This window comes from Loxodonta africana, unplaced genomic scaffold (assembly GCF_030014295.1).
Source record: "Loxodonta africana isolate mLoxAfr1 unplaced genomic scaffold, mLoxAfr1.hap2 scaffold_100, whole genome shotgun sequence".
In the NCBI taxonomy this organism is placed as follows: domain Eukaryota; kingdom Metazoa; phylum Chordata; class Mammalia; order Proboscidea; family Elephantidae; genus Loxodonta; species Loxodonta africana.
Genome location: NW_026974869.1, coordinates 174682 through 189166, shown reverse-complemented (window position 1 = coordinate 189166; position 14485 = coordinate 174682). Strand labels below are relative to the sequence as shown.

General features: G+C 39.5%; 2 pseudogenes; both read left to right on the top strand.

Annotated features, from left to right (window-relative positions):
- Positions 1 to 564: 564 nt before the first annotated feature.
- LOC135229124 (olfactory receptor 5D13-like) lies at positions 565 to 1505 on the top strand (annotated as a pseudogene).
- Positions 1506 to 4994: 3489 nt separating this feature from the next.
- Positions 4995 to 6382, top strand: LOC135229139 (olfactory receptor 5D14-like; annotated as a pseudogene).
- Positions 6383 to 14485: the final 8103 nt, after the last annotated feature.

The following is a 14485-nucleotide window of genomic DNA, read 5'->3' as shown; positions in this document are numbered from 1 at the left end:
CGTATTTTTTGCAACATTCAAACGATATTGTGGGCATTTACAAATGCTGTTTTCCTGAGCCAGGCTATCTCTTATGATTCTCAGTCTCAGTATTCTAATGATGGTGGTCTTATGTCTCCTACTTCTCCTGATCTTACCTTTATAATTTTTCCTTTAGCACTAAATTTACATTCTTTGTTTTCTTAGTGCTATTAATAAACATGAACTTTTGGAATGACAGAATGGTGAAATGCACATGTTTTCTGAAACTGCTATCCTGAAGAAAACTACTGAAGTTCTGTCACTCAAGAACAATTTCCTGGGTTCAAAATCCAGCTCATCACTGACTATACTGTGTAATCTCAAACAAGGTCCTTCAGTTACATATACATCAGTTTTCTTAAGGAAATTATGGGGCTACCTGTTTTATAGTTTATAGTGTTACTTGGAGATGTAAATTAATTAATACATTTTAATGTTTTAGCTCAATATTTGAAATGGTAAATGTTATATAAGTATGTTATCATCATTAATATTGTTACTAATTTCTATTATCTTTACTTCAGAATTTCTCTAGCAATAATCATGGCGTTAACTGTAGGAAATCAGAGTGCTGGAGCCACATTCACCCTCTTGGGCTTCTCAGAATACCCAGACCTCCAGGTGCCCCTCTTCACGATGTTCCTGGCGATCTACATGGTCACTGTGGTGGGGAACCTGGGCATGATTGTGATCATCAGGATCAACCCCAAACTCCACACCCCCATGTACTTTTTCCTCAGTCACTTGTCTTTTGTTGATTTCTGTTACTCCAGTATAGTTACACCCAAACTATTAGAAAACTTGGTTGTGGGAGACAGAACCATCTCCTTCACAGGGTGCATCATGCAGTTCTTCTTGGCTTCTATATTTGCAACTGCAGAAACATTCATATTGGCAGTTATGGCCTATGACCGTTTTGTGGCAGTTTGTAACCCCCTGCTTTACACCGTTGTCATGTCCTCAAAGATCTGTGCATCATTAGTGGCCGGGCCTGTGCATGGGGTATAGTTACTTCCCTGACACTTACTTATTTTCTTCTGGCATTATCCTTCTGTGGTTCTACTATCATAAATAACTTTGTCTGTGAGCACTCTGTCATTGTTTCTGTCTCGTGCTCTGATCCCTATATCAGCCAGGTGCTTTGTTTTGTCATTGCCATGTTCAATGAGGTGAGCAGCCTGATGATCATCCTCACTACTTATATTTTCATTTTCATTACTGTCATAAAAATGCCTTCCAACGGGGGGTGCCAAAAAGCCTTCTCCACCTGTGCCTCCCACTTGACCACCATCACCATTTTCCATGGGACTGTCCTGTTCCTCTATTGTGTACCCCATTCCAAAACCTCATGGCTCATCGTCAAAGTAGGATCTGTGCTTTACATAGTGGTCATCCCCATGCTGAACCTCCTGATCTACAATCTCAGGAACAAAGATGTGAAGAAGACTGCCAGAAAGTTAACGAGCCACACAATACAATCTTGAAGATTGATTTATTTCTGGAAAGAATTTGCTTTATGATGTTGAATATTGTTCAATGTCTCTAGAAGAGATGCTAATTCAAATTATCTAGTCAATATACCCATCTGAATTTTACATCTATTACAATACACCAGTTATCTGATAATTTGATCTCCAGTTACTTGAATCTTTAGCAAAATAGTTTTGAATCGTATGTGAAGTAAATCAAGTGTAGTGGATTGAATAGTGTCTCCCCCCAAAATACTCACACCCACTTAGAACTTCAGAATATGACCTTTTTGGAAATAGGGTCTTTGAAGACATAGTTAAGCTAAAGATTAAAAATAAAATCATACCTTCTTAAAATGAAAACTGATTGCCATGGAATCAATTCCCATTCATACCAACACTATAGGACAGAGTGGAACTGCACCATAGGAATTCCAAGGCTGCAATCCTTATGGAAGCAGACTGCTACATCTTTGTCCTGTAGAGCAGCTGGTGCATTCAAACTGCCAAACTTTGGGCCGTGTTCTTAACTGCAGCGCCACCAGGAATCCTTCATACTCTCTTAGGCTGGGCCATAAATCCAGTGAGAATCTCATTATGAGAAGTAGCCAAGGACACAGAGTCACATAGGGAAGAAGGCCATGTGGAGATGGGGGCAGAACTTGGAGTTATGCTGCTACAAGCCTTGGAACACAAGGAACCATCGGAAGCTGGAAGAGTCAAGGAAGAATTTTCTCCTGATGCCTTCAAAGAGAACATGTCCCTGCCAGTACCATGAATTCAAACATTTGGCTTCCAGAACTGCAAACAAATAAATTTCTGTTGTTTTAAGCTACGAAGCTTGTGGTGATTTCTTTTGGCAGTCCTAAGAAACTAATACAATAAGTAAACATCAAACTGTAAAACTCAAATTCCTTGATTCACATATTGACAATGTGAATGATTAAAACACAAACAAACAAAAAAACATTCTTCAATCCGACTTAAGCAATATGGGTGTCATAGTTACAGAGAAATTCTGAAAAATTATAACTGACTAGGGTTATGCATATAGGAGAATTAGCAATAAGAGCCTGGAGGCACTATCCCTAAACTTCAACCAAGTTCTTTATTCCTTTTTCCCCAAGGCCGTATATATATGTTTGTTATTGTAGAGGAAGTGATGGTAAATATGATATCACTGAGTGTGAAGACAAAATGTTGATTTTTATGTGACGGTCCTGATGGGTAACCAAGGGAACAAAAATTAAAAATCATAATTATGAACCTCACAGTCTAATGTGTCAAACTCTCTCCTTCCTAACACCAATAGCTTCTTAGTAACATCATTTTAGAAAGAATACCGGCTGCTAAAGACATAGAACCTTAAACGTTGATATCAACCTTCTGATATCATACATATCAGAGCAAAGGAACACACTGAAAGAGACAGAAAAGCAGAAAATGGACATGTAGAGGCAAATGTAAAATAATCAGCATGATAAGATATTAAAACATACGTTGACTTAATGGATGAATGAGTTAAACCTATTAAATATACCAAAAAAGACCCCATTGCCAGTCAAGTCAATTCCGACTCATAGCGACCCTATAGGACAGGGTATAACTGCTCCATAGGGTTTCCAAGGAGCACCTGGTGGAATCGAACTGCTGACCTTTTGGTTAGCAGCCAAACTATTAACCATTATGCCACCAAGATTGTTACAAAAAAAGAAAAGCACCAGATCTTACCATCTTACCCATGTGATTTTAGCACTTAGCAGTGGTTTTTACGCCTCAATGTTTATACGTGTCACCCAAGCTCCTTCTTAAATGTGGATATGATTGTGTCCCATTCCTAGGAATTCTGATTTGGGCCTAGGAAAGTTCATAACCTAGAATTCTAGGCAGTTGTATTATAGATGTGGCAAGGATCTCTGATGTGAGAAATCCTGCCTTAAAAAAATTAGCTTAGTTTTGTTAATTCCATAGGACATTTAGTAATGTGCAAATAAAGCCTGGTAGGCAACTTCATGCTGCAAATTTTCGATGTGATTACAAGGAAATTTCAGTCATTAACAATGGTACAAAGAACCTGGCACTTGCCTTAATTAATTGGCTTGAGACACAGATGCTAGTGATTCCCCAGAGTTGGAGTCCCAAGGGCTGTAGAGGTAGACGTAATAGCTGCAGTGCTCCCGAAACACTCGGGTTACAGAGAAACACGACAGTGGTGGCCTGTTTCTCTGCAGCAGGTGAGTTGCCTCAGGGTTTTTAATGAACCGGTGAAAATATTATTTTCCTGATGTGTTAACTGTGGTCTTCTCTGATTTTTCTTTCAATATTAAGTCACTGTAACTGCTAAGTCTGAGCCCCATCATATTAAAGAGAGAAGTTAATATGTAAATATTTATCTTTATTATCCATTGACAGCAATTTCACAAGGAATAGAATAAACTTTCTGCTTAAAAATGGATATTTATCCTTATCCTCTTTACATGCACCTTAAATTGGTATATAAACTTTTCTAAGAATTGAGTCAACAAGTTATAATTTATATGCAAACATAACTTTCTGCTTAGTCCTGTTATAACTCTAATTTGATAAATCTTGGAACCGCTAAAATATGTACATACATGCATGTATACATGATACATGTGTGCATGTGTGCATGTACGCATGTATGTGTGCATATACATATACATACACATATACATATATATTTATCAGCTGCTGTTGAGTCAATTACAACTCATAGCAACCCTATAGGACAGAGTAGAACTGCCCTATATGATTTCTGAGGCTGTAAATCTTTATGGAAGCTGACAAGTATATCTTCATCCCATGGAGAAGCTGGAGTTTTGAATCGCTGACCATTAAGTTAGCAACCGAGCACTTTAACCACGACTCTACTCAAACCAAAACTGAACCCATTCCCATCCAGTTGATTTGGACTCATAGCGACCCTATAGGACAAAGTAGAACTGTCCCATAGAATTTCCAAGAAGCAACTGGTGGATTCAAACAGCCCATCTTTTTGGTTAGCAGCCAAACTCTAAACCACCGTGCCACCTCTACTCTACCAGGGCTCCTCATATATCTGTGTGTGTGTGTGTGTGTGTGTGTGTGTGTGTGTGTGTAATGCCTAGGTTGTAACAGAAGATAAGCCTTACATCAACCTAAGCCATAAACCCTAATAAAGTGGGCCCTCATGTCAAAAGGAAGTCATTATCCCCCTTAGCCTCAATCACTGGGCAATCAAGATATTCAAAAGGAGTAGTAGCCTTCATGGAATAAAAAGTGCTAATGAAATTGCACTGCTTTTTTCCTAGGTTCTTTAGTATTTCATTTTCTCCTTAAAATACAAACATATTCCTTTAAATATTTTAATTGATTTGAGAATACAGGCAAAATATAGCAGCAGTATATTTTATTCTTTGAGACAAACATTTTACATTTTTTTCACAGAATCGAGATAGCTTATGTACTGTATGTATGTCCTATATGTATGTATGTATTTGCTTAGTGTCAGTTATGTGCCTTTGATGGTACTTGTGCATGCAAGGAAAAAGCTAATGTACATGTGAATATAACTCCTACACACTCAGTATCACAAGTGTTTCTATGGAAACCCGTATTCTAATATTTCAAAGGGCAATGGAAATTCATAAATGTTTTAGACATCAGCTTGGTTTGGCATACACATAGCAGCTATTTGCATAAGGTATGTTCCTTATGGAGAGAACTAGTTCCAATAACTCTTTATTCTCACTTTCTTTTCTCTACCATAACAAAACATATTTGTCATTCACCCCCATAAACCTTCCCCTTTGACAGGAACAACACTCTGCTCCCACCCCTTTCCCTTCAAAGGAAGAACAGTGATGGCTGAAAGAAACCTGAGTGTGGAGACAACCTTTGCCCTCTTGGGATTCACAGATTACCCAGAGCTTCAGATCCCTCTTTTCCTTGTGTTTCTGATCACGTACATTGTCACCGTGGTAGGGAATCTTGGGATGATAGTGATCATCAAGATTAACCCCAAATCTCACACCCCCATGTACTTTTTCTTTAGTCACCTTTCTTTTGTTGATTTTTGTTACTCCTCTATCGTTACTCCAAAGCTACTTGAAAACTTGGTCATGGCAGATAAAACATCTTCTACTTTAGCTGTATGCTCCAGTTCTCCCTGTCCTGCACTGCAGTGGTGACTGAGTCCTTCCTGCTGGCAGTGATGGCCTATGACCACTTAGTGGCCATCTACAATCCTCTGCTCTATACAGTGGCCATGTCACAAAGACTCTGTGCCCTGCTGGTAGCTGGCTCATATCTGTGGGGGATGTTTGGCTCCTTGGTACTCCTTTGCTATGCTCTCCTTCTAGACTTCTCTGGACACAATGTAATCAACCACTTTTTCTGTGAGTATACTGCTCTCATAGCTGTCTCTAGCTCTGATATACGCATTCCTCACCTTCTGCTTTTTGGGTTTGCCACCTTCAATGAGGTGAGTACACTACTAATCACTCTCAGTTCATACGTTTTTATTTTTGTGAGTGTACTAAAAATCCAATCTGCCAGTGGACGTCGCAAAGCCTTCTTTCTCCACCTGTGCCTCCCACCTGACTGCCATCACCATCTTCCATGGGACCATCCTTTCCCTCTACTGTGTGCCTAACTCCAAAAGCTCTTGGCAGACAGTCAAAGTGGCCTCTGTATTCTACACAGTGGTTAACCCCATGCTGAACCCCCTCATCTATAGCCTGAGGAACAAAGATGTGAAAGATGCCTTCTGGAAGTTAATAGGTGCAAAAGTCCTAGTTCACTGACCCAAACTCAAAACACGGTTGGAGTCCCAATGAGCAACTGGACCAGACCCTACAATGCTTCTAAAATCTGTAGGATGTATTTGTACAAGATGTTTATGTATGTTTATCATGTTAATATATTGTGAATTGAGAAGTTCAAATCCCTTGAATATGCCAAAGAAGTTTAATTCTGGAGTGAATTCCACAGGATTTTGATCCATGGAGTATCTATCTGCGTCTTCAAATTTTCTGAAAACTAACCAAATACTACAAATCACAATAAAGACAAATAACTATAATAATAATATGATACTATTACTAATAATAACATATTTCTTTGATGCTTTTTATGTGACAGACACTGAGTTAAGTTTTGACAAACTTTATCACATTTAAGACCCAAATAATTACATAACATACTATCAATATCCTGTTTCATATATGAGGAAACAAAAACTCTCAGAGGTTAAATTGCTCGATACTATATACCCCAATGGTTAAGCACTCAGCCCTAACCCAAAGGTCAGTGGTTCAAACCCACCAGTGGCTCTGTGGGAGAAGAGATATGGTAATCTACTCCTGTAAAGATTAGAGCCTAGTGTTTCAGGAAAAGACAACTTTCGGGGCAGTCAGTGAGACAGAGGCATAATATGCTGGCTATGCTATCTAGTTTTAATCTGGATTTCTAGACTAACAGCTGTGTTTTTGAGGAAAAACATGTTTTTCCTTGATGGTCAAAACAAGGATGTAAAACCATATGCCCCGAGGGGTTTTAACCAAGTGACTCTCTGCATCCCTCAGAACATATGTATTCAGGAAGAGTGCTGTCTGGGTGCTGTTACCAAGATACTTTTGCAAGACAGACAAAGAAAATACATGTAAGCATCCTGTGACCATGATCTAAGCATCCTGTGAAACCATTTGTAGTCACTAACTATATTATTAATAATCAATAACCAACCAGAGTGTGGTTATTACAATATTTATTGACTTTCCTGTAATTGCCCTCCCTATGGTTTGATGGCACTAGTTTTTTTTTTTTTTTTTTTTTTATGGTTTAGTTCCTCTTTTACCCCGTAAGAATACATGTATAAAGAACCTGCTCCAGGACTACCTGGTTCCATTTTCAATAAGCTATGGAATTCCCTAACTGCAATTGTTTTAAACCCTTAAACCTCTCTGTTTTAACTTGAAGCAGCATTCAAGTTCTTTTCTACAATGCTAGGAAGACTTATGGAGCAGTTATAATCTATCCTATAGGGTCTCTAATAATCAAAATTGACTTGACACAACAACATCAACAGTAAGAGACAGTGAAATCTCAAAGAAGAATTTATTCTGAAAGACCATTTACTTAATGCAACATAACCTAAAGATGTTCTGGAGAGTACATACAAACATTTTTACTTCTATGTGTTGTATTTTATGATTTCATAAATCCCTTTCATGATCTGTGGAATACATGGTTGAGCACCTACTTTTTAAGCCTATGGAGTTCTTTGGTAAAGTGGTCTACCAACTTTAGTGCATTTAGCCTCAAGATGAGTGCCTTTTGAAATATGTGAAACTCAGGAAACCAGAGTTAGAGCCTCATTACTATGTAGACTGAGCATTGTATTAGGTGATGCATCCTGAATGTATGAATTTTCTAAACTTGTTACCATCTTTCCTTTATTTCTGTGAAATAAGCCTCCTTACTATATTTCCTGGTTACTGTGTTCTCGTGAGAATGTACTTATCCCAATAATAAGCTATTCTTAGTTTTCATTAATGACCAAAGACCAGACAAGTTGTGGACTGATGTCAAAAACATTATATAGGAAGAAAACAAAAGGTCATTAAAAAGACAGGAAAGAAAGAAAAGACCAAAATGGATGTTGAAAGAGACTCTGAAACTTACTCTTGAACATCAAGTAGTTAAGTAAGCTGAGGAAGTGATGAAATAAAAGGGCTAAACAGAAGATTTCAAAGCATGGTTCAAGAAGGCAAATTAAAGTAGTACAATAAAACGTGCAAATACCTAGAGACGGAAAACCAAAAGGGAAGAACAAGCTCAGCATTTCTCGAGCTGAAAGAATTGAGGAAAAAATTCAAGCCTCGTGTTGTAATATTGAAGGATTCTGCAGGGAAAATATTAAATGACATAGGAAGCATCAAAAGAGATGGAAGGAATATACACAGTCACTGTACCAAAAAGAATTGGTCAACATTCAACTACTTCAGGAGACAGAATATGATGAAGAATTCAACGTACTGAAGGAAGAGGTTCAAGCTGCAGTGAAGGCATTGGTGAACAACAAGGCTCCAGGAAATTGACAAAATACCCATTGAAATATTTCAACAAACAGATACAGTACCAGAAGGACTCACTCGTCTAAGTCAAGAAATTTGGGAGACACTTACCTGACCAACCAACTGGGAAAGATTCATATTTATGCCTATTCCAAAAAAAGGGGATCCAAGTGAATGCAGAAATTATGGAACAATATCATTAATATCACATACAAGTAAAATTTTGCTGATGATCATTCAAAAGTGGTTGTAGCAGTGCATCGACAGGGAACTGCCGGAAATCAAGCCACATTCAGAAGAGTATACAGAATGAATTACATCATTGCTGATGTCAGAAGGGTCCTGATTGAAAGCAGAGAATGCTAGAAAGATGTTTTCTTATGTTTTATTGACTATGCAAAGGCATGCAACTGTGTAGATCATAACGAATTATGGATAAAACTGTGAAGAATGGGAATTCCAGAACACTTAATTATGCTCATGAGTAACCTGTGCATAGATTAAGAGGTAGTCATTCAAACAGAACAAGGGAATACCTCATGGTTTAAAGTCAAGAAAGGTGCATGTCAGCGTTGTATCCTTTCACCTGCAACTGGTCAAGTAAATGTAACTGGTATTTAGAACTACCTTCTTCCACTCCACTTTCAATATTCCCTTTACCCTCAGCAAGCACCTCAGCTGGTAGTGGTTCTTTGCCTAGTGGGGTGATACAAATCTTCATTCCAAAAGGGTCTGGACCATTCATAGTCATGTCAGAATTGGGTTGCCATAGTTTTCCATTGGCTTTAATCACGGGGCATGGTAGTACTAAGAGATGCCCTTACAGATCTGCATTCTAGACATACTCTTCTTTATCTCCTTTATGTAATAACAATGCGATTTCCTCTCCTTAATCAGGATCAGTCACACCAGACAATACGGTGGCTCCCTTTTTTGCCTATTGATCCACAGGCATAAGGATAACTAATATGGCCAGCTGGCATTCTTAACTTCCAGTTCAATGGGATCAGTGATGTGTCTTCAGGTGGGAGCATTCCTGTCCTGGGGACAGGAAGCAAAAATTTTGTGAGTGGGTCACTAGAGGTAATAGTGAGTGGTGCCACTCCTACTTCCACCCCTGATTCCTGGAACCATGAATCTTGACTACAGAAGAAACAACACCACGTATTGGATGCTGGTTAGAGCATATACAACCTCCTGGGGAATATGGCCTCAACCCTGCAAGGTATTGCCACCTAGCTGGTGTCATAATTGTGTCTTTAGAAGGTCATTCCATTATTCTATCAAGCCAGTTGCCTCAGTTTGATGGGGAACATGGTAAGACCAGTGAATTCCATGAGAACAGGCCCATTGTTGCACTTCATGTGCTGTGGAATGAGTCCCTTGATCTGAGGTGATACCATGTGAAATACCAAGACAGTAGATAAGATATTCTGTAAGTCCATGGGTGGTATTTTTGGCAGAAACACTGCGTGCAGGGAAAGAAATCCATATCCAGAGCGTCTATTCCAGTAAGAACAAAACACTGCCTTTGCCATGATGGAAGTGGTCCAAAGTAACCAACAACCTACCACCACGTGGCTGGCTTATCACCTCGAGGGATGATGCCATATCAGGGACTCAGTGTTGTTTTGTCCTGCTGGCAGATTGGGCACTCAGCAGTGGCTGTAGCCAAGTCAGACTTGGTGAGTAGAATTCTATGTTGCTGAGTCCATATATAACTTCCATCCCTGCCATCAAGGCCACTTTTGTCTTGAGCCCATTGGGCAATGATGGGAGTGGCTGGGGAAAAATGATGACTGTTTTTCACAGAACATGTCATCCTATCCACTTCACATTAAAATCCTTCTCTGCTGAGGTCACCCTTTGATGAACCTTCACATGAGACACAAATATCTTCACTACTTTGGCCCATTCAGGTAGGCCTAACTGCATGTCTCTTCCCCATAACTCCTTGTCTCCAATTTTCCAATCATGTTCCTTCCAATTCCCTGACCATCCAGGCAAACCAGTGGCCTCAGCCCATGAATCAGAACACAGTCAAATGCCTGACCATTTCTCTTTCCAAAATGCAATGGTGGAACAGGAACATGGTAGACATTTCCGTTTCAAATTGGAGGGAAAAAAGGGTAACAGGCACCAAGCAAGCCAGCAGAATACTTTACATTAGTTCTCAAGGCTTAAAAATAAACCTCTGTTCTCTGAGCCCATTTAGACACTTGTCCTGCACCCCAGACTCTGGGTGTTAGCAACACTCTCTGGATTCTGGGAGGAGGTTCCTTGGCCTTGGGCTTCAGCTCCGCTTTTCAGGCCCATTGGAACTCTGCTTCCTCGACTTTGGGTGGCCTCATTTGTCTAGCCCTTCTGAATTGTGACACTACCCCCTCAGCCCTGGCTGTGCTCATTCTTCTGCCCCTTGGGCATGGCATCCCTGCCCCCTCAGATTTGGGCAGCACACCCACCTCCATCCTGCTGGGACAAGTGAACAGTGGCCCCACACTCTGGAACCAAGTTGGTGAAGATCTTACCCTTTAAAACCTAAGAGACTGTAACTTCACCCTTTTAGATGCCAGAGGCTAAGGCAATATTCTCCAGGAGGCTGTATATGCTCTAAGCCAGTGTTCAATATATGATGGTGTTTCTCCCATAGCCAGGATTCTTGGGAATCAAGGGGTGCATATGAGAATGGCACCACTCACTATTATACCTCAAGCTTTTAAAAGCCCAGACACTACTCATTTTACTAGAATTCAGATCACTATTTTCGTGAACTGTTAATGCCAGTACATTGAGTTGTCCCAGGAAACTATAGTCTTAAGCCTGAAAACCCAGCAAATCAACGTTGAAAGGTGTTTGGTTATGTGTGTGGAGTATTCATATTTTTGTCTTCAATGAATATATGTGCCTGCACCCACATTTTTGTATTTACACATACCGATAGATACCTCTCAACTCAACAGCAGTGGGTTATAGATACTTCTATCTGTTTTCATGTATATACACACATATACCTACTCATACATCAATTTTCCTATATCTAGCATATGTGCTCAAACATTCTTTTTTACTTTGGTTGTAATGTGCTGACTATATTCACATTCAAGGCCACTTTTCTCATCACTGAAAATAACTAGTCTCTGCTACATAAACCTTATTTTCCCTAACCCCTTCCCTGGTAACCATCAATGAATATTGGTCTCACTATATCTGTGCTTGTCATCTTATAAAGGAAGGACCATACAATATTTGTCCTTGTATGCTTGATTTATTTCGCTTAGCATTATAACTTCCTGATCCATCCATGCTATAATACGATTCATGGACGCATTTTTTTTTATGGTTGCCCAGTATTCCATTGTATGTATGTGCCACAATTTGTTTGTCAATGGATCCTTTGTTGGGCAATTCAGTTGTTTCCATTTATTTGCAATTTTGAATAAAGCACCAATGAACGGAGCTGGGCATATATCCACTTGTGCCATTATTTTTAAGGTTTTATGGTACACACCCCCTACATGTCTGTCAGTTTGTTGGACTGTCAGAGCTTGCATATTGCCGTGATGCTGGAAGCTATGCCACCAGTATTCAGATACCAGCAGGGTCATCCATGTCAGACGGGTTTCAGCAGAGCTTCCAGATTAAGACAAACTAGGAAGCAGGACCCGGCAGTCTACTTCAGAACAGAATTAACCAGTAAAAACCTTATGCATCCCAGCAAAACACATCTGGTATAGTGCCGGAAGATGAGACCGCAAGGTTGAAAGACACTCAAAAGACAACTGGAGAAGAGCTGCCTCCTCAAAGTGAGTCGACCTTAATGCCCTGGAGTCAAGCTTTTGGGACCTCCATTTACTGATGTGGCATGACTCAAAATGAGAGGAAACAACTGCAAACAGCCATTACTGTCTGGAATATGGAGTAAGTGAAGTGTGAATCTAGGAAAATTGGAAATTGTCAAAAATGAAATGGGATGCATAAACAGCAATATCCTAGGCATCAGTAACTGAAATGGATTGGTATTGGCCATGTCGAATCAGACAATCATATGGTCTACTATGCTGGGAATGACAACTTGAAGAGGAATGACATTGCATTCATGGTCAAAAAGAACATTTCCTGATCTATCCTGAGGTACAGTGCTGTCAGTGATAGGATCATATCCATACATCTACAAGGAAGACCAGTTAATATTACTATTATTCAAATTTATGCAAGAACCAGAGGCCAAAGATGAAGAAATTGAGGATTTTTACCAGCTTCTACAGTCTGAAATTGATTGAGTATTCAATCAGGATGCACTGATAATTACTGGTGATTGGATTGCAAAAGTTGGGAAAAAAAGGACAAATAGTTGGAAAATATGGCCTTGGTGATAGAAATTATGATGGAGATCCTGGGATAGAATTTTGGAAGATCAACGACCTTTCCATTGTAAATGCCTTTTTTCACCAACATAAATGGCTACTATACATGTGAACCTCACAGATGGAATACACCAGAATCAAATTGACTACATCTGTGGAAAGAGATGATGGAAAAGCTCAATATCATCAGACAAAACAAGGCCAGAGGTCAACTATGGAACAGACCATCAACTGCTCACTTGCAAGTCCTAGTTGAAACTGAAGAAAATTAGAGCAAATCCATGAGAGCCAAAGTACAACCTTGGGTATATCCCACCTGAATTTACAGACTATCTCATGAATAGATGTGACACGTTGAATACTAACGAACGAATACCAGACCAGTTGTGGAATGACACCAAGGACACGTACCTGAAGAAAGCAAGAGGTCATTAAGAAGACAGGTAAGAAAGAAAAGACCAAAATGGATATCAGAAGAGACTGTGAAACTTGCTCTTGAACGTCTAGCAGCTAAAGCAAAAGGAAGAAATGATGAAGTAAAAGAACTGAACAGAATATTTCAAAGGGCAACTCAAGAATAAAAAGTATTATACTGATATGTGCAAAGAGCTGGAGATAGAAAACCAAAAGGGAAGAAATTGTTTGGCATTTCTCAAGCTGAAAGAACTGATGAAAAAATTCATGCCTCAAGTTGCAATACTGAAGGATTCTATGGGGAAAATGTAAAACGATGCAGAAAGACTCCAAAGAAGATCGAAGGGATACACGAAGCCATTATACCAAAAAGAATTGGTTGATGTTCAACTGATTCAAGAGGTAGCATATGATCAGGAACGGATGATACTGAAGGAAGAAGTCCAAGTTGCACTGAAGGCTTTGGCGAAAAACAAGGATCCAATGATTGAGGGAATATCAATTGAGATGTTTGAACAAACGGATGCAGCACTGGAAGCACTCACTCCTCTAACTTCCAAGAAATTTGGAAGACAGCTACCTGACCAACTGACTGGAAGAGATAAATATTTATGCCTATTCCCAAGAAAGGTGATCCAACAGAATGTGGAAATTATCAAACAATATCATTAATATCACACAAAAGCAAAATTTTGCTGAAGATTATTCAAAACCAGTATATCGACAGGGAAATGCTAGAAATTCCGGCTGGATTCAGTAGAGCACATGGAACCAGGGATATCATTGCTGATGTCAGATGGATCCTGGCTGAAAGCAGAGAATACCAGAAGGATGTTTACCTGTGTTTTCTTGACTCTGCAAAGGCATTGGACTGTGTAGATCATAGCAAATTATGGATAACACTGTGAAGAATGGGAATTCCAGAACACTTAATTGTGCTCATGAGGAACCTGTACATAGATCGAGAGGCAGTTGTTTGGACATAACAAGGGGATACTGAGTGGTTTAAAGTCAGGAAAGATGTGCATCAGGGTTGCATCCTTTCACCATACCTATATAATCTGTGCACTTAGCAAATATTCTGAGAAGCTGGACTATATGAAGAAGAACGGGGCATCAGGATTGGAGGAAGACTCATTAA